Genomic DNA, 19,762 nt, shown 5'->3' on the forward strand with positions numbered 1-19,762 from the left:
TTATTTAAAACGGTTTATTTAATTATAGTGTGTTTATTAAATGTAAATGATTTTTGAACATAATGTGTCAATATTAAACAAAGTATTAAGTGTATACTTGAAGTTAGTTGTCTCGATATATTTAATTATTTATATAATAAAACATGATATCTAAAACATACTTATATATAAAAGTCATGTGATATATATATATATATATATATATATATATATATATATATATATATATATATATATATATATATATATATATATATATATATATATTATAGAATAGATTATATAATTATTAAGTATGACATAATATAATTAAATATAATTATTATAATTACTTCCAATATCTTATTTATGTCAATATTAGTACTATTAATCTTATTACTAATATTATTGATATAATTAGAATTCTAATAATTTTAATGAATGATTATCAAACAAAATTAATATATATATATATATATATATATATATATATATATATATATATATATATATATATATATATATATATATATATATATATATTATATGAATTATTAAAATATCTAATTATGATTTAAATTAAAATTATCATTTATTATTCTTATTTTCATTCTTATTATTAATAGTATAACTTTTGATTAAAATTGTTATTAATACTATTATTATTATTAATTCTATTTTTATTATTATTCTTACCAAAATTAATAATATTAATGGATTTTATTAAATAATTCATATCAGTAATTTATTTAAGATAATATATATAAATACAGATATACTCTGTATATATATACGTAATACAGATACATACAGTTTACATATATAAATACATGTATATAAATATATAAAAAACACTATATACGTATGTAATTACAGAATGGAATGGATTCAGTTTTAAATCGTTATCAACTATAGATAAATTTGTTATTCTATCAGAAACCGGTACAAATTGATTCCCAATAATCACAAGATAACAAATGCAGTAGGAATTCGTACTCCTTTTTATTTTTATTTATTTTCTTCCTGTTTCTGATTGCAAGTGTGTCGAATCATTTAAGCTACGAAACAAATTCCATGAGCTGTAAATATATTGGTAACATCTAAATAAAACTCTACTAAGATAATTCAAGGGAGAAAACAGAAAAATCAATTAAAAAGAGAAGAACACAGCACATATATCTCTGTTATTACTTCTTTTTGTCAAAACCACAATTTCGAATGAGATTTCAAAATGTGTAAATGCAGATAGGTTAGAAATCCGTCGTTTAAACTATCTACAAAGTTACAATGTCTAATTTATTCTAACGATCCCTAATTTAGGAGTCAAAGTTTTATTTAAAAAAAGTCAAACATTGTTCTTCAGCAAAATTCGTAATCACTTTGATGTTTTAAGTCTAATTGACGATCCAGAAGGTTTCTAGGAGTGGATTAAAATCTTTTTCATGTTACAAATTTTGTCTGAAATCGATTAAAAATCAAAAATCAATTTTGGAGTTGTTTTGTTCTTCGCGAACAGCAGAAAGTTTTAAAGTTTTGTTTTTCTTTCTGTTAAATTAATTTCACAATTACAACTCGTTTTCTATTTCATTTATAATTACTAAAACAAACAAATGATAGTTTGTTACAATTTATGATTCCAATCGACTTGAAAATTTGAAGAAGAAGAAGGGATACGGATATAGTGTATAAGGGTTTTAATCTAAGATATAAAACAGAAAAATGCAGATGGGTCGATGGTTGGGTGTATTTATGGGTGTTCGAGAGGTCGAGGGTTCGAGTCCCGTGCGAGACTATATTTTTTTTAAAGCTTCTTTTGAGGTAGTTATTTATTTTCCTTATTACTTTTATTATCATTATTATTTATTATTATTATTATTACTATCTTTATTACTAATGTTGTAACTAGTTTTATTATTATTAAAAGTATTACTAGTAATACTAGTATTATCATTATAATTATTATTATAAGTATTATCATTATTATTATGATTATTATTATCATTGTTAGGAAAACAATACAACCTATGATCATTATCAATATTATTACAAATAGATATTCGTATATAAAATTTCATTACTATAATATTAGTAATACATATCACTCTATATTTTTTTAAAATGATACTAATTAAGTTATAAAAGATATCAACTGATTTATAAATATATCTTCATCATATAAAAACCCTAGTATAAGTTTTTATTTATAACCTGTTATAAAGAAAGATAAATATTAGTATATCAAATATATAAATTAGAAATATTAAATTTAACTAAATAACATATAATATAACAAGCATATTATTAATAATAATATATATATACTTGCTCGACTATAATTATATGTGTTAATAGATATACAATTGATATAGGTTCGTGAATCCAAGGTCAACCCTGCATTGTTCAGTTTCGTCATATGTATTTTTACTACAAAATACAGTAGAGTGAGTTTCAGTTGCCTTTTTACCCTTTACATTTTTGGGCTGAGAATACATGCGCAACTTTTATGAATATTTTACGAAATAGACACAAGTAATTAAAAACTACATTATATGGGTGAATGATCGAAGCCGAATATGCCCCTTTTAGCTTGGTAGCCTAAGAATTAGGGAACATACACCCTAATTGACGCGAATCATAAAGATAGATCTATGGGCCCGACGAACCCCATTCTGGAATTTGGAATGCTTTAGTACTTCGTTTTTGTTTTATATCATGTCCGATGGATTTCCTGGAATGATAGGGGATATTCTTATATGCATCTAGTTAATGTCGGTTACCAGGTGTTCACCCTATAATTGAATCTTAATGCATGCATGCTGTTAATGAGAAATGGAAAATATGAAATCTTGTGGTCTATTAAAATGATGGAAATGAATGATTATGATAAACTAATGAACTCACCAACCTTTTAGTTGACACTTTAAAGCATGTTTATTCTCAGGTTTGATTGAAATCTTCCGTTGTGCATTAGCTCATTTTAAAGATATTACTTGAAATCATTCATGACATATTTCAAAAGATATTGCATTCGAGTCGTTGAAGTTCATTAGAGATTATTATTAAGTAAATGACAGATTAGGTTATTTATAGTTTGCATATTATGAAATGGTATGCATACCTGTCAACTTTCGATGAAATGAAAGTTTGTCTTTTAATAACGAATGCAATGTTTGTAAAATGTATCATTTAGAGGTCAAATACCTCGCGATGTAATTAACTATTGTGAACCGTTTATAATCGATATGGACTTCGTCCGGATGGATTAGGACGAGTTGTGAAACCTTATATCTAAGAACTTTAGCGTTATGAATAATAAGCCATTAACAACCAGGAGGGTTAAGTACTCTATAGGACAAGCAAATGGTCAGCTGGCAGAGATATAGGAATAATTTAAGGTAGTACCTTAAAATTAACAAGTGGGTCATTTAGAGATGACCTCGTATTAACAAAACTTGGAAGTTTTAATGTAGTGGTTGAAAAGGATTAGTTACCTACGCACAAACAAATGATATTTGTGAAGGTTGATAGAATGTTTTGCGATAGTATAATAAGATTTGATTGGAATGAACCTTAAGAATTACCTAACACCCATCAAATTAGGAAGTTTTAATGAAATAGTTGGAACAAACTGGCTTTCAAGGATGAAAGCGAAAGTTATTTATAATAAGAAGATTTTTCGTATACCTCGCGAGATTGGTGAGCCAAAAGCCACCTGGGTTACTTCAACAATCCGAAATCCCACAATGGAAGTGGGAAGGAATAACAATGGATTTCATCACGAAGCTATTGAAAATGGTAGGCGGTTAGGACATCATCTAGGTTATTATTGACCATCTCACCAAAACTGCTCACCTTCTAGCCATGAAAGAAACCGATACAATGGACAAACTTGCACAATGATACTTAAAGGAAATTGTATTCCGTTACTTCAGCAATTCAAATTCTATATTAAAGATTACCCAAGAATCTCATTTGATACTCATTCTTACGCAACTCTAAATCCTAACATATTACGAGAAATTTCTTATTTGATGATAACCACAACATCATCCTTCTTACTTCGATATTAGTCATACCAGTTCAAAATTTTCCTAAAATCAATGAGTGGTTAACTCTCATCCTCATACTCTCCCATTCATATCTCACTTATAAGCAACAGCTTCACACTTAAGCATTTTTGGTCGAAGGACTTATGCCCTATTAATAGTCTTCAACCACATTTAAATTCGATAGTTTTCATTACCTCGTGACATTGTTACTCAAATATCACCTGAAATTTCCAAAAATCTTTTACTCGATCCTCATCAATCTTTTTCCAACTTGTAACCTCTGGAATATAAAATCTTTGTTTGCCAAAATTCTTCACACACTATTTTACTGCGCGATCCTCTCAAAGTTTTATAAAAATAAATTTATTTTATTGCCATTCGTACAAATTTTAGAAATCATATATGTTATATATGATAAAGTAAATAATTACTTATTTTTGACTAGTGCATATGAGATTTTACTTTCACTTTTACAAACAAACTCTTTTAATCAAAGGATATTTTACTTATAATAGTACATGTTGTACATAACTTAAGTTTACAAAGAATTTCGTTTCTTTCCTTACATCGTCACCTTAAACAATTTCTCTAAAAAATTTCGTTGCTTGTTATATAAAATTATTCATTGCTTATTCGTATCCAAGTCATCATGAAGACTTGACAACTGTCAAAAACTGAGGGATTCATGGGTGTGTGTGTGTATGTGATGAAGGCACTTACTGCCACGTCATGTAGAGCCTTTGGACATCCACTAACACTTAAACCATTCCGAATTACTGTGTTACCTCAAGGATACTATTTGTCACACCCGTCGGAACGATGCTCTTTCTTACATAACTCGAAGTCCTGACTTATTCCAAGAGATTCTCATCCAGCAATATTAACACCATCAGTATTCCGACTTTAATATTAGTCATAACCTGTTTGGCATTTTTCAAAGTCAAGAAGCGATTAACTTCCCATCCTTATGCTCTATCCTTCATGCCTCACTTTTTAGCAACGGCTTCGCACGTGAACATTTTTGGCCCAAAGACTTACGTCCTAATAATTATCAAAACTACATTTAATTCATTAGTTTTCATTACCTAGTAACTTGTCACCCGATGATTTAAAGATTTTCCACTCAATCTTTTTCAAAACGCAACCTCTGAAATACGAAGAGCTATGTTTATCAAAATTTTTACACGTTGATTTTTACATGTTGATTATCCGTGCGGTCCTCAGGGGATTTATGGACAAATGAAAGTAATAAAATTTTCTGTCACTTATGCGATTTATAAAATCATATATGTATGTATATAATTAAGTTAATAAATTTATCTCTACCTGTTTTGGTTAGTACATACTAAGTTATATCTTCAAATTATTAAAAAAAAAAAAAAAAAAACTCTTGAGCCACTTTGGATGGCAGTTTTATAAAATATGTTAGAAAATCTTTGCACTTATAAAATGTTCCTTTTAAGGTTAGACATGACAAAAGCGCGGGCCAATAAATCAGTTTTCTGAGGTACACTCAGGGGTCACCCTATTTTAGGAAAGGCACTAGGTGAGATTCTACTCTCAATATTTCACGGCTAAACGCAACATCCTTGTAAACATCATCTCTATGAAGCAGTATGTTGAGATACAAGAATCATTTTTGGAGATTCTTTTCACTCGGAGTAACCCATTCTTTAGGACCAAGAGTTCACGTATCTTCTCATTCGCACACCCCCTAAGTATAAGGATAAATTCAAAACGAACCGCTCGAAGAGTTCACTCTCGTTCAAAGATCACACCTTGCGTGCGATTCTCTTTCGGAAATGTAATGTAAGATACTTTGAGAATCTATGAATCTTGTTATCCTCTTGGAAGGGGACTGCTTAAAACATCTATGACACTGATGTGGTTACTCTACATATTCCTTCCTTCGTTGGTTGCAACTATCGGTTATCCTAGTTAATGTTAACCCTAACTTCAACATCTAACTGAAAGGATGAAGTTACATTACGGCACTGTGCTTTCATTTCATCCAAGGATAAGTTCACCTGCTGCATGGTAAAAATGGGTGATACCCTTCATTTTTTGTTCAGACCGTCCTGAAGACACTATAAATGATTATGGCTTGCAAGTCCGGTTGGTCACTTTCAGCTAAAATTTTGATTCGCTTATTCAAATGAAACGTTCTTAAATATCGGGTTCTTTCTGCCTATGGCTCCTTCCGAAATCAAGGGTTAGTAAAATCCGTGGCTAACACTATCCAGACATCAAATCGCATGGTTGTAATCATTATGTTTTCCATTCTACTTGTCAGCTTATATTGCGACATACGCGCTCAATGTTTTAGATGAGCTTAGAATCATTCATGATGCATTTCACGCATCCATCTTACCGAAGATGCATGTAAGGCTAAAGACACCATCTTTCCTTTTGTGGATGTATATTCAGATGACATACTCATGTTAAACAGAAACGGAATCAATTTGTTGATCTCTTAGGACAAGAGACTTAATTAACGGCATATGCCTATTCTTAATTTCATATGCCGAAGTACCTTTCAAGGTAAATAACTCACTTCTGAGCCTACAAGTCTCATGGAACTTTGACACACTCATTCTCATTCAAATACGGTACCATTGTTGGTCACTCCTCAAAATTTCGGGACGAAATTTTCTTTAAAAGGTGGGTAATGTAACGACCCTGGTTTTTCCAACTTTTAATTAATAATATTTATTATTAATGCTTGCGTTTTAATAAATGTATTTTTATACATTTACTTGTTACCGTACTTGACTATACATGGCCCGATTCGTCTTTGTGACACACGTGCTTTTCACGAATAATATTTTTGAATATTATTTGCATTCATGATTAATTATTATTAATCATTTTAATTAACTAAGGTTACTAGTTAATTACTTGGGCTTTATTTAATTAATTGTTGTTTACTTGCTTAGACTTGGGCTTTCATAAGTAGACTCATGTTAATGGACTTGGAAGCCCACCCTACTCCTCTTAATGGATTAATTTGGAGCCCATTTGTTACTAGTAACTTATTAAGGCTTAACTTAGATTAATTAGTGAATGGAATCTAGTTACATGCATACTTACACCATTTTCCCATACCACTTAACTTTATTACCATTCCAAGCTAACACCATCTCCCCATGTTAGAAAGTTGAAGCTTGACTTGCCCCATTTGGCACCCTTAAACCGTCGGCACCTAGGGGGGAAAGGGAGTTAAAGTTTTATTTTTTTTGGTTGCTTAATTACTTGTATTCTTCACTTGTTTCATTTCATTTCACCCACACAAAAATACTTACAACTTTCTCTCATCTTTTCTCTCCTTTCTTGTAAGTAACAAGGCTTCATTTCCTCTTCTTTTTCTTGTTTGAAACCGAAACATAAACATGTATAATCATCATCATTACTTGTTCTTTGTTTGTTGATTACTTACTTGTAGTTGTTTGTTGTTGTTAAAGATCAAGTTCTCTAACTTGTATCTTCATGTAATCTTGGTTACTTTCATCTTTTGTTTGTAAAGAACTAAGAACAAGAACCTAAACTTTCTAGTTTATGGTTCTACACTTAAATGTTTTAAAGATTTAAAGTTCATGAGTTTATAATCATACTTGTGTTCATGTTTGTAAACTTAAGGTTTACTTTCTTAAAAGATCAAAGCCTTGGCTTGAATCTTTCTAAGTATGAACAACCATGAACTTATTACTTGTAAATTTAGTTTATTTCTTCATGTTATGTACTTTAAATTCGTGATTCTTGATTGTTGGTCAAGTATTACTAGTTAATCTTGATCTCATACTTCTTGAAACTAAAAGTTAACTTTATAAGTTCAAGAACATGGAAGTATAACTTTCTAGTTATAGCTTCATATACTTGTGTTAGATCTAAGTTTCTATAGCTTATGGTCTTCTAATTTTATTGTAAACAAGAGCTTATAAGCTTAAATACACATTACAAGATTTAAAACCAAAGTTTCATGACTTATGGTTTCATTAAAGTTAAGATCTAAGTTATAAAACTTAGGGTTTAACTTAAGAACTTTAGATCTAGACTTTTGGGTCTAGGATCTTCAAGATCTAACTAAGAACTATGTTCTACAACTTAAGATCTTGTTTATTTAGTTTACTTTCAAGTTTATAGCTTTATATTACTTTTAGAACTCATGAATGTGTCGGATCTAAGATCTTGATGTAACTTTGGTTCATCAAACTACTTACAATACTTAATTGAGTTGTGCTATATACCTTAGACATGCACTAGTGTTATTATGGTCACAACTTGGTAAAGATGATGCAAACCCATCAACGAGTTGTACACTTGAAGCTACAAGCATCAAGGATGAGAACCGTGATGAGCATCAAGCACCCAAAACCCACCGGAACACATTGTTTACTGTTTTCTGGAACTTATCAGACCACCTGGGCTACTGTAAATATGATTTTCAGTTTTCTCAGTTCGAGTAGATGACTTTTCATTTAAGACTCGTCTTAATCCGAGGTACGGTTTAGGATTTATGGCCTTCCGAAAGTCACTATGTCCTTTTAATGTTGTGCTGAAAATTCTGACCTACTCGCACTTAAACCGTCTCCACGGTAAAACGAAGACGAGTTTGGATCTGAATTTTTGGAAGCAACTAGGGGACTCATATACGGAGCCATGGTCATTGGTCTCACTTCATTTCAGTTTGTATAGAGGCCGTGGAGACTGAACGAAGTCAGCCTTTGTTTCAAACCTTGTTCTTAAATGAAACTTACGTTATACTTTTTGTTTGATGATGAATGATGATGATACTTAAGACCTAATTTACATACATTTAAACCTTTGGGAACGATTTACTGACTTAGTAACTTTTGACTTAGGTTGAGGACCTTTTGGACAAACTACTTGCTTACTTCCCCGAATCAACTTTACTACTACTTTTCACTGTGAGTTATATCATCCCTTTTTACTTTAACTATTTTGGGACTGAGAATACTTGCGCATTTTACGTTTCACATACTAGGCACGAGTACTTAAACTTTATATATGTGTGGGTTATACAACAGCATAAACTTTCCCTTTAGCCCGGTAACGTTTAGTCATTGGTTTTTGAACCGGTGAACGCGAATCTTAGATATGGATCCATAGGGTTTGACATCCCCACTCGGGCTAGTCGCGCTAGCATTTAACGGGTGTTTAATACTTCGTAAACTTACGCACTCGCCAAGTGTACTTTTAGGGGTTAATATTACGTTAAGTTAGTTACCGGGTGCCCACGGATAAACATATACTTTTTTATACTGATTTGAATTACAGATTTAAACTGCTGGTTGAAGCACTGAAATCTCGTGGCCTACATTACATTACTGATTACGAACAAACTATAGATCACCAACATTCGTGTTGACGTTTTTAAGCATGTTTTTCTCAGGTGCTTAAGGTTTGCTTGCTTCCACTGTACTAGTCATGCTTTGTAGACACCCGCTGCGCTTATTAGTGATGTCACCGCATGAAACGTTTATTTTGCATTCAAACTTTGTTACTTTTGAAACGATGTAATTCTATCGACCTATGGGTTACGTACTATTATCTATGCTTGCTATTCGTATAAGCATACTTTTGGTTATTAAACATTTGACGTTGGTTAAGACGTCATCCTTTTTATGAATGCAAACTTATTTTGAAACAGCATATAGTGTTTGACCTTATAATGATCCTGTTGTTAATGATCCGTACATGTTGATTTAGTATGGGGCATCATATCACCGACTTGTGAACCACCATGAGGTGTCAACGACTTGTGAATCACCTACCAAAACATAAGGGGTCACCGACTTGTGAACCACCAGGAGGTGCCACCGACTTGTGAATCACCTACCACAACATAAGGGGTCACCGACTTATGAACCACCATGAGGTGTCACCGACTTGTGAATCACGTATCAATATACTACCGACCCGTAGTTCTCATCACCCATGCTATCAATAAGTCACTGACTTGTGACATAACACCAATACTTACGATGTGGCACTGAAGGCCCACATCGCGTATGAGTAAATAAACTGCATACATACATGTATAAATATTTCACTCACCTTAGCGCCTCGATGAATGCAACTGAAATAATCTGCATCTCGCCAATGGAATGTACCTATTCCATTTATCACAATACACACAACACAATTAGGGTGGATTACAACCCAACCCAAATTGACACTTAGTGCAATTTCGACCCAAATGCACTTCCACGCACAAACCGCGCCCAAACTAACCAATAATCACTAACACAAGTGAAAATGGTCCTAATACACCAATTAAACCAAATCATAAGTGTTAGACACTTATCTTACCCAATTTGACACACAAACCCTAATTTTGACCCATTTCAAAATTAGTCAACCAAACACACCCGAATGGGTTTCAACACATCCATAATCACTAAACCTAGTGAATAAACCCATTTTGCAAGTCTTAAACTTGACCAAAACATCAACCAACCCAAAATCCACCAACAACAATATGAAACCCGATTACTAGCATCCCTAAACTCACTTCATGAGTTTAAATGGGTTTCTAAACAATTTAAGTTCAAACCCTAACTTTGAATATCAAATCAAATAATGAAATTCGGAGTTAGAACTTACCACAACAACCAAAATGTAGCCAAGAACGAGATGAAAAACTTTAATACTCGAGCTTTGGTTAGAATTCAACTCCTTCTTCTCCAAATCAAGCTCTCTCTCTCTAAACCCTCATTCTCTTTCTCTCTCTAAAGATGAAAGTGTGTGAAAAGAGGTAAAATGAGGATAAGATAAGTATTGGGTCAGTTTTGTGGCTCAAAAATTGACCCTCAAGTGAAAAGTCCCAAACGCCCCTCTAAATTATTAAAAATCACGAAGCTGTCTGGCAGCACCTTTTGCGCGTCGCGCAAATAAGAGCGCGGCGTGCGTTTCTACTAAAACCGAAGACAACACAGTTTTTTGAAATTCAGGGACTTAGGTTGGCTGATTCTGATTCTGATGTAAATTTTAAAAATGCATAAGTATAGGCAGACTTTTCCTGACACTTTCTGAGAACACATCCTGGTGAAACTTTCTGCTGACACTTTCTGATGTATTAAAATTTAGGGTCTTACAACTCTCCCCCACTTAAATTAGACCGCGTCCTCGCGATCTAAGCCTCATCACGAACAAGGAGGACACTTCTTCCCCAACTTTTTAATTTCCCGCACAACTCTGCACCCCTTGATGCCGCCATTGCATCCTATCGGTCACACTTTCTCGCCAAGCAATGTTCCAACCACACAACCATACTTCATGATTCCTTGGCGCACTCCAACTCACGACTTAGAGTCCTACCACCAACCGACAATTCAATCGGGTCATCCGCACTACACACGCGGTAATGAAATTTCCTACAAGCTTTTCGGTAACTCCAACCAACACGTAATCTTACCAACTCACAACTAGTTCACCATTACCCTGTGAACATCGTTTTAATCGTTTATCAAGGATGATCTTGTCACTTCTCATACGTACAAGTCCTCAATACTCTAGAGAACTCATTCTCATACGCGCTCAACACCTACATATCCCCTCAGGAGATAGTTAAAATCAACACCCTACGTCCCTAGTTCGCTCACCAAATGGGATGACTTTCGATAAATCGCTCAAACCCGCTGATATCGGCTAAAAGTCACGTTTTCACCTCGGTATTAAGACCAAAAAACAAGAAAGATTCGAACATTACTGGCAAAATACCCACTTCGTCGGTTAGAAATGAAGATCAAGTAATTACGAAGACGGTGCAAAAAGAATCAAGAGAATCGGAGCTAAAACGAAGATTCTAGAGCGAAAACGATGAAAAACAAGAAATCAAGTTATGATCCAGCGAATCAGCAAGCCAAACGGCCTGCCAAACGGCTTTTCAAATGGCTTGCCAGTATCACAAATGGCCTACCATATGCCTAGATTAAACGGGCACGTTAAACGGGCTGGCCTGGCAAACGGCCCCTGCAAACGGCTTGCCAAACGGCCTGTCAGCCGTTTGGAGGCAAATTTCATTCTTATTTAAAGGGTCTTTGTCATTCATTCCAACACACACTTCAATTCACTTATTTCTCTCTCTTGTACAATATTAGTCATACTTTCAAGGTCTTCGACTCCGTGCGGGAAATCTAGTACCCGGAGAAGAACGCCGAAGATTGTTTTAGGAGCGGTCTGGAGTTTGAAGTTGTCACTTTTGTATTCGGAACTCATTTAATCTACTGGTACTTATATCCTTTATCTTTATATAATGTCTTCTATCATTATGTTCGGTGATGTTGTTGCCATGATTAGCAAGTATTTATCTTTAGTGTATGCTATGATATAACCAGTTATAATGCCGAAATAATGTTATGGTTTGTGTATGTTGTCCAAATGCTTTTCGATTATGCTTTAAACTCAATCTCTTTTTCAACTAATAGAATGTAGTTATTGGCTCTATTATTGGGAAGTCGCAAACCCCGATTCAGAGTATACTATCTATGTCACCCCTTGGTAAGAGAAGTCTATCGGATACAACGTAAGATCGACTAAGGCACACCGGTTGTAGTAAGTCTATCAAGCTTTAGACTCCGATAGAGGACTCTTTTGTAGTGAAACCTCTGACTAGACCCTTAGTACATTGTCGGTCCCAGACCATGCTAGTGTAGTCACCAAGAATATAAACTTCGTACGTGCATGCTGAAACACAACGGTTGTTGTAAGCTGTACCTCTGCTAAGTAAGGCCATGGAACCTGGTCAGTATTGATCAGTACACTGCACCATAACGCGGTCTCAAGCATTACACCCCGCTTGAGGGATTCTTGGTTAATTAAGGAACTTTTTGTTTAAACACATAAAGGATTGGACCGTTAGGATAACCGAACGTATTCATGGAAGTCAACTTGACTTGGTCATGGTGTTCTTTTTGGTTGAACTCTGTTTAAGGGCCTAACTATCTTTTAAAACCAGTCATTAATGAAAGCATTGAAACACATCACGTCTCTCGAATATGGTAAACCATGTATTCTATTATTCTTAAGAAAGTTTAGACCTTTGTGGAATGTTAATCCGTCACCCAACCGAGTCGCTCAATTGGATGAGCCGTCTGAATATGCATGTTTGTGGTCAGACTGCACGGGCATCGGGGGTAAGGGACGTTGATGTCTATTCAGAATCTTCAAGCCTATTGTATTACCTAGTGACATGTCTTACGACAAGGGAGTTAGAACTAGTGTACTGAATACAAGGCCTCTACATATTCATGAGCCAACATTCCATAATCTCGGCAGAATAACTGATGAAATCATAGTATGCACTTGTTTTAACCTTATCTGAATTAAAAATTTTATTGCATTTACTTTATCTGTCCTATAAACTAGAAAAACCCAAAATTAGGTAACCACTACTCCTTTATAACTATCTTAAGCTTTAAATATAGGTTCGATCCTAATGATATCTTAAAAATACGACTCTAGGTCATACTTCCCTTACTCATAATAAGGATTTGTACGATTTGGGATAGTTAGATTATCTTAGAATAAATTATATTACTTTAAATTAGACTACCTTAGATTAAGATTACTTTAGATTGCATTAGAATTACCTTACACTACCATAGAATTTTAGTTATCTTCTTAAAATTAAAAACAAAAAGGCATACCCAGTGTATGACCCAAACCCGATCTAGACCAGGGTCGTTGTTATTCGTCTGATCGAGATGCAATAATCTCTAATGCACGCAAGGAAGCACGAATCAGAAATCAAATGGCGTTACGCGTTACTTCAGTAGAAAACACCAAATCCTCGATTGAAGGTCGAGGAGGACCGATCAGATTTCCAAGGAAACTCGTTCGAGTTAAAACATCACATCATATAGCTTATCCAAAATGGCTGTCAATTTCATGGATTACCGAATGACGATCCTAACTCTCACCTTGATAAATTCATATCTCTTTCGAACTCCTACAAACAACCAGGGATAGGACAAGATATAGTCTGACTATACTTGTTTCCCTATCCTCTCACTCATCAGGCACAAACATGGTTCGAAGGACTGGAAAAAGATTCCATCACGTCATGGACGGAAATGGCTACTAAATTCCTAACCAAATATTTCCCTCCTTCTAAACAAACCAAACTAAAGAATGACATCATTAACTTCAAACAAAGTTATGATGAATCTCTTTACACTGCATGGGAGTGATTCAAAACCCTGCTGAAGAAATGCCAAAATCACCAGCAAGAACGGTCAGCTCAAATCTGTACCTTCTACAATGGTCTTACGGTAAATCATAGGATGACGATCGATGCAGCAGCTAAAGGAAATCTGATGAACCAAACCGCAGACGAATCATGGGAATTTCTCGAGAACATGACAATGCATCATCATGACTGGGACAGTGGTGAAACAACTTCATCATTTGCTCCACTCTCTACACTTAACAATCAAATGGAGGCCATCAAATCCCTTACAGATAAGATGGAATCTCTTGCTAAACAACTCGGAGAATTGAAGACGCAGCCACAGCAGGTTAACCAGGCTCAGGCCTGTGTTAATTGTACCAAACCGCAACCCACTGAATAATATCAAGTTGAGTACGAAAACCTTGACGGTTCAGTCCGTTACGTTCAATACCCAGCTTGTCAACCAAATCCTGGATTCAATCAACAACCTAGATTTAACCAATTTCAACAAAGCAACCAGCCTTTTCGCTATCGTTACCCCCTTATCCAGCCCAACAATCTCAATTGTCCTACGATCTACCACTTTCACTCACTGATCCACCAGTCGAGGAAAATTCCCCAACCACCCAAATTACAAAAGTAACCAACCCCACTCTCAGAGCTGATGATCAGTTGACTCAGTTCATTCAAGGACAACAACAACTAAATCAGAGAACTGCATCTAGACAAGACCAGACGGAGATACCAATGAGAAATCAATTGGCTCTGCTCAAAAGTCTAGTGACACCGCTCGGACAGTTATCACAACGCTTTGAAACCAGACCACAAGGAAGGTTACCCAGTAATACTATCCAAAATCCCCACATAGAGGAAGCTAAGCAAATGGATTCCGTAATCCCAGAAGAAAGAACCACGGAGAAGGTCAGCTAGGCTTAAGAACAAATCGACATATACACAAAAGCTGCCCATTGCAACTCCAGTTCGTGTACCCTACCCTGGAAGGTTATAGGAGGAACCATCCAAGCTTGATTCCTTCAAACTCGATCGAAGATTCCTGGACACCATGTCCAAGGTTCCCAACCAGAAGAGATACATCCAAAGGCTTCTCTCTACTAAGGAAAGGATACCAGATTCTAACAAAATTCCACTGAGTGAAGAATGCTCTGCATTACTCAGAAACTCTCTAACACCAAAGTTAGGAGACACGGGCCAATTCATTTTCCCGTGTTCGATCTACCAATCTAGAACCATTCATGCGCTAGCAGATTTAAGAGCAAGTATCAACCTAATCCCCTACTCTCTCTACAAGAGATTAGAGTTAGGAGACTTGTCACCAACTAAAATGACAATCCAACTTGCCGATCACACAATTCGATATCCTAAGGGCATAGTTGAGAACGTCTTGGTGAAAGTCGAAAAATTCTTGTATCCTATAGATTTCGTAGTAATGGACATTAAGGAAGACGTACACACATCAATAGTGTTAGGAAGACCTTTCATGAATACGGCTAGGACTGTCATTGATGTGTACAATCGAATCTTGATCTTGCGATCACATGGGGAGAGCGTTACCTTCTAAATTGACGGACCTACTGATGTGTTAAGACGTAACCTTTAAAATGTAGACAATATGCTTAATAATGAACACATAATACAGGCAACTAAAACCCGATCATGTAGTGACTAGCAAGTAAATTGACCAGTTCGATCCACAGGGAGAAGTTTATTTTAAGGACTTTAAACGATTAATTATTCTAAAGAGAGAGTTTTAATTGTAGAATTGTTAAGTAACAAACGGGAAATAAAATGAAATAAATAACAAGGATGAGAAGGCGGTCTTTACTTCAATGCTTGATAAATGATAGGGATTGTTCTTTTATAGTTAAACCCGTTATTATGTAGTTACAAGTAAATGTAAATGGCTTATATCAATCTCACGATATCTATAAACCGAGAACTATAAACTTAGTAAATTCACATAAACCTTGTCATTAGTTCTTCTTTACCTATGTTTAATCAATAAGACTCTTCCTTGGTTGAATTCACATAAAACCTAGTTTATTAAGATCACTCTAAATAAACTACACTATTGTAAAATCTAGTTACCATTCAATTACCATCCTACACTCGCATGTAGATGTCTAAATCACTAGGTGTTGAAGTACTAGCCATGAACATTGATAAACTCACATAAACCAATGCATAACTTGTATAATTGAACTAGAGTAAATGGATACTTACAACAATGGATCTATGGAAGAACATAATTGATTTAGATTGATTAGATTAATTAGACCCAACCCGATTAAACTCACGTAAAATCTAAATTACAACAATCACTTGAGGTAAATTCATGACTATGTAGTTCTAGTACTTATTCAATTACCGATCTAAACATATAGCAAAGTCGGCAATTAAGTATATGTTTACCCGTCTAGATTACTAAAAGTATTGAAGCATAGATTGTGTTCCTAGTGTCACATGTAGTTAACAATCTATGTAATTGAAGGAAAGTACCAAACTAGCATAACTATGGTTCTTTTAGTTGGACATGGTAATTTAATCAATCAAACATCATAGTAACTTAAATAACATTAAAAGATAAAATAATCCCAAACCATAAATCTTACATTAAAGTAAACACACAAGGCTTTAGCCAATCATAATAATGAAGGTTACAACGATACCATCAAAACAATAGGAATTCATAATCTTATCACTAAAATAAATGAAACCGAGAGTACCTATCGTAGCGTATGATCCCTTCTTCAATCTTGATGCTCAAAAGGGTGAAGAACCCTTTAGAATGGCTGGGGAAACCCCCCTTCTCGGACTACTACTGATCTATATTGTGGTGTTTGTTTAGAATGAGTTTAGACCCTTTAAATAGCAAGAAAAGTAGGTATTTCAGCCTCCGATGTGCCGCATCTCTTTGTGATGCGCCGCATCACCTTCTCACCTACCACCCAGCTCACGTACAGGTCATTTACAGCTCATTTTTGACGTTTTATGCCCAGATACGCTGCATCTAGAAGAGATGCGCCGCATCTGACCTTACTGATGCGCCGTATGCCTCTGAAACGCCGCATTTAATACTTTCGAACAAGAAAACTGCAGAGATGCGCCACATCCCTTGAGTAAAATGAGGAAATGTCTAAATTAAAGTCGTAGTTCTCTGAGTTACGGATGTCTGGGCTCCAGATTCACCCTTTTTCGAGTCCGTATGACCAAGTTATGGCCAAAACGGTACAGGTGCGCAGAATCTTCTAAAATCAGCAATGTTTTTGATAAATCTTCGCTTCAACACTCGCAACGGATTATACACACATTTTAACTTATTACAATACACAAGTACAAAAATACATACAAAATGATACAAAATCGGATCGAAATAACGACAACAAATATGTATAATTTTGGCGTTATCAAATCCCCACACTTAAACCTTGCTTGTCCTCAAGCAAGACTTACAAAAACTAAAATATATTACAATGAACACACACATTTCTGAAAACACATACGAATCACACTCACACTTTTTATTTATTTCACAATGTAACACACGCACGTGTTTTGAGTATGCACACACCTTTAGAGTACACACGCGAATTGAAATCACACCAAAGTTGAAAGGTGGTTTTAAAGTCCCACATTTCTTAAAAATTTAGATCCTTAGGGAAATTAGGACCTTTGCGAAAAACCTTTGATATTTTGAAAAATAGTCATGTTAGTTTTTACACTAACAAGTTTTCCGATTTTAACCTCAAAGTCCGGTTGAGGGTAGCTGAAAACCGAAGCCTCAGTCGACGTTTAGCAAGCTACTCGCCCCCATGATTGAAGTATCATGGAACTTGAAACCGGATGTCCTAAAAATGGTTTTACACAGTATAGTTCATAAAATAGCATAAGTTTTAGAAGAAACTATATCATGTCCAAATATCATCGATGAACCATGAGTTTGCACACCTCAATTTGTTATGGCATATGTATGTTGACCGCAGTCAACATAGATGCTGTTGATCTTTACAGAGATCATCCATCTGGGGATTAAATTCATTAGTCTTAAAAGCTAATTTGCACTCTGCCCCCCATTGTACGAGACAGATCCATCTCATGGTTAGGATAAGTCTGACCACCAAAAACCCTGTTTGATGTTGAAGTGAGGTGGATTTCTAGGCGATGATAGAGATGACTTTTCAAGATTTTTCGTCAACCTACAGCTGTTCTGGACTACATCTTCTAACATAAGTTAGCAAGTGCGTCATTTTAGAAGACTTGACTTCCTTAATTCAATGAGCATTGGATTTGATTTCCGATTCAACAAAGTACCATAGATTCCTTGCGCGAAGTATGTGATATAGCGTGTTGATCATTTCCTTAGTTGGCTATTTCTTGAGTCTTTTATACAAAATAAATTCATGCAAATGAATTTATAAAGTTAAAATTTTTCACATTTTATGCCATTTTAAGCCATTTTAAACCATGTTTTTGTAAAACCCACATTTTAAGCCATTTTAAACCATGTTTTTTTGTAAAACCCGAAAGAATTTACTCCTTCCCCACACTTAAGATCATGTAATGCCCTCATTACATGACATCAGAAAAATTGTAAAATTCGAGAGGGCAGATAGTATGAAAGAGATGTAATACTTTCTAGGCTTTAAGCCGAAGATCACGGGATGATGGCGCTGAATTGGCTGTCACGATAAGAACATCATCCATTCCTTAAACGCTATCACAAACCAATCATCATGCAAGTATTTTGCTGAACTTCATGCCAGTCTTTGAAAATTGTAGCACATAGCACAATACTCATTTTATATGGTGCATATTTATTAATGAGTTGTGCACCCAACTTTACCCCTTCTTTTAATACCTAATGGGGTCATTCTTCCCCACACTTATCGAACGACATGTAAAATCAGTGGAAAAAGTTCCACGAATAAGTAACGTAAGCCAGTCATTAACCCCTCGGGTGGTATATAATATATCATATAATTCCTTTTTCAATTTCTTGAAAAAGGAATACCTAACCCGAGAGTCAACACATGACTCTTTCCTAAGTGCGGCTTGCAGCAAAAATTTTATTCTTTTAGGTGGATCATATTCAAACGGATCATCTTTTAATATATTCCAAGTGCTAACCTCGTGAGGATATACAAATTCCACATGAGAAGGTGACTCCTCAAATGGTTCCACTATATTAGACTCCTTATCTTTGGTAGTTAAAACGTCATCATTATCACTATCCCATGAATACCAACCTATCGCCCGCAATTCCCTTTCATCAATTCCTGGATAAAGCATTGCAAACGTGGACATAACTGGGGTGGTAGGTGGTATAATAATGGTAGGCTCAACACTTTCTACCTCGGGTATCTGCATATTACCCCTCGAATCAGCTAGTGAATTAGCCGGAAAAGTGTCCGGCTCCCTTTCTTCAATTTGCTGGAGTAGACAGCTCATGGTCCTCTGTAAACGCTCAATGGATTCTTGTTGGCCCGCTAGTGTTTCTTGCAAATTTTAGCTCCATTCAATCTCG

The sequence above is a fragment of the Rutidosis leptorrhynchoides genome, chromosome 11, assembly GCF_046630445.1.
Source record: "Rutidosis leptorrhynchoides isolate AG116_Rl617_1_P2 chromosome 11, CSIRO_AGI_Rlap_v1, whole genome shotgun sequence".
Taxonomy (NCBI): Eukaryota; Viridiplantae; Streptophyta; class Magnoliopsida; order Asterales; family Asteraceae; genus Rutidosis; species Rutidosis leptorrhynchoides.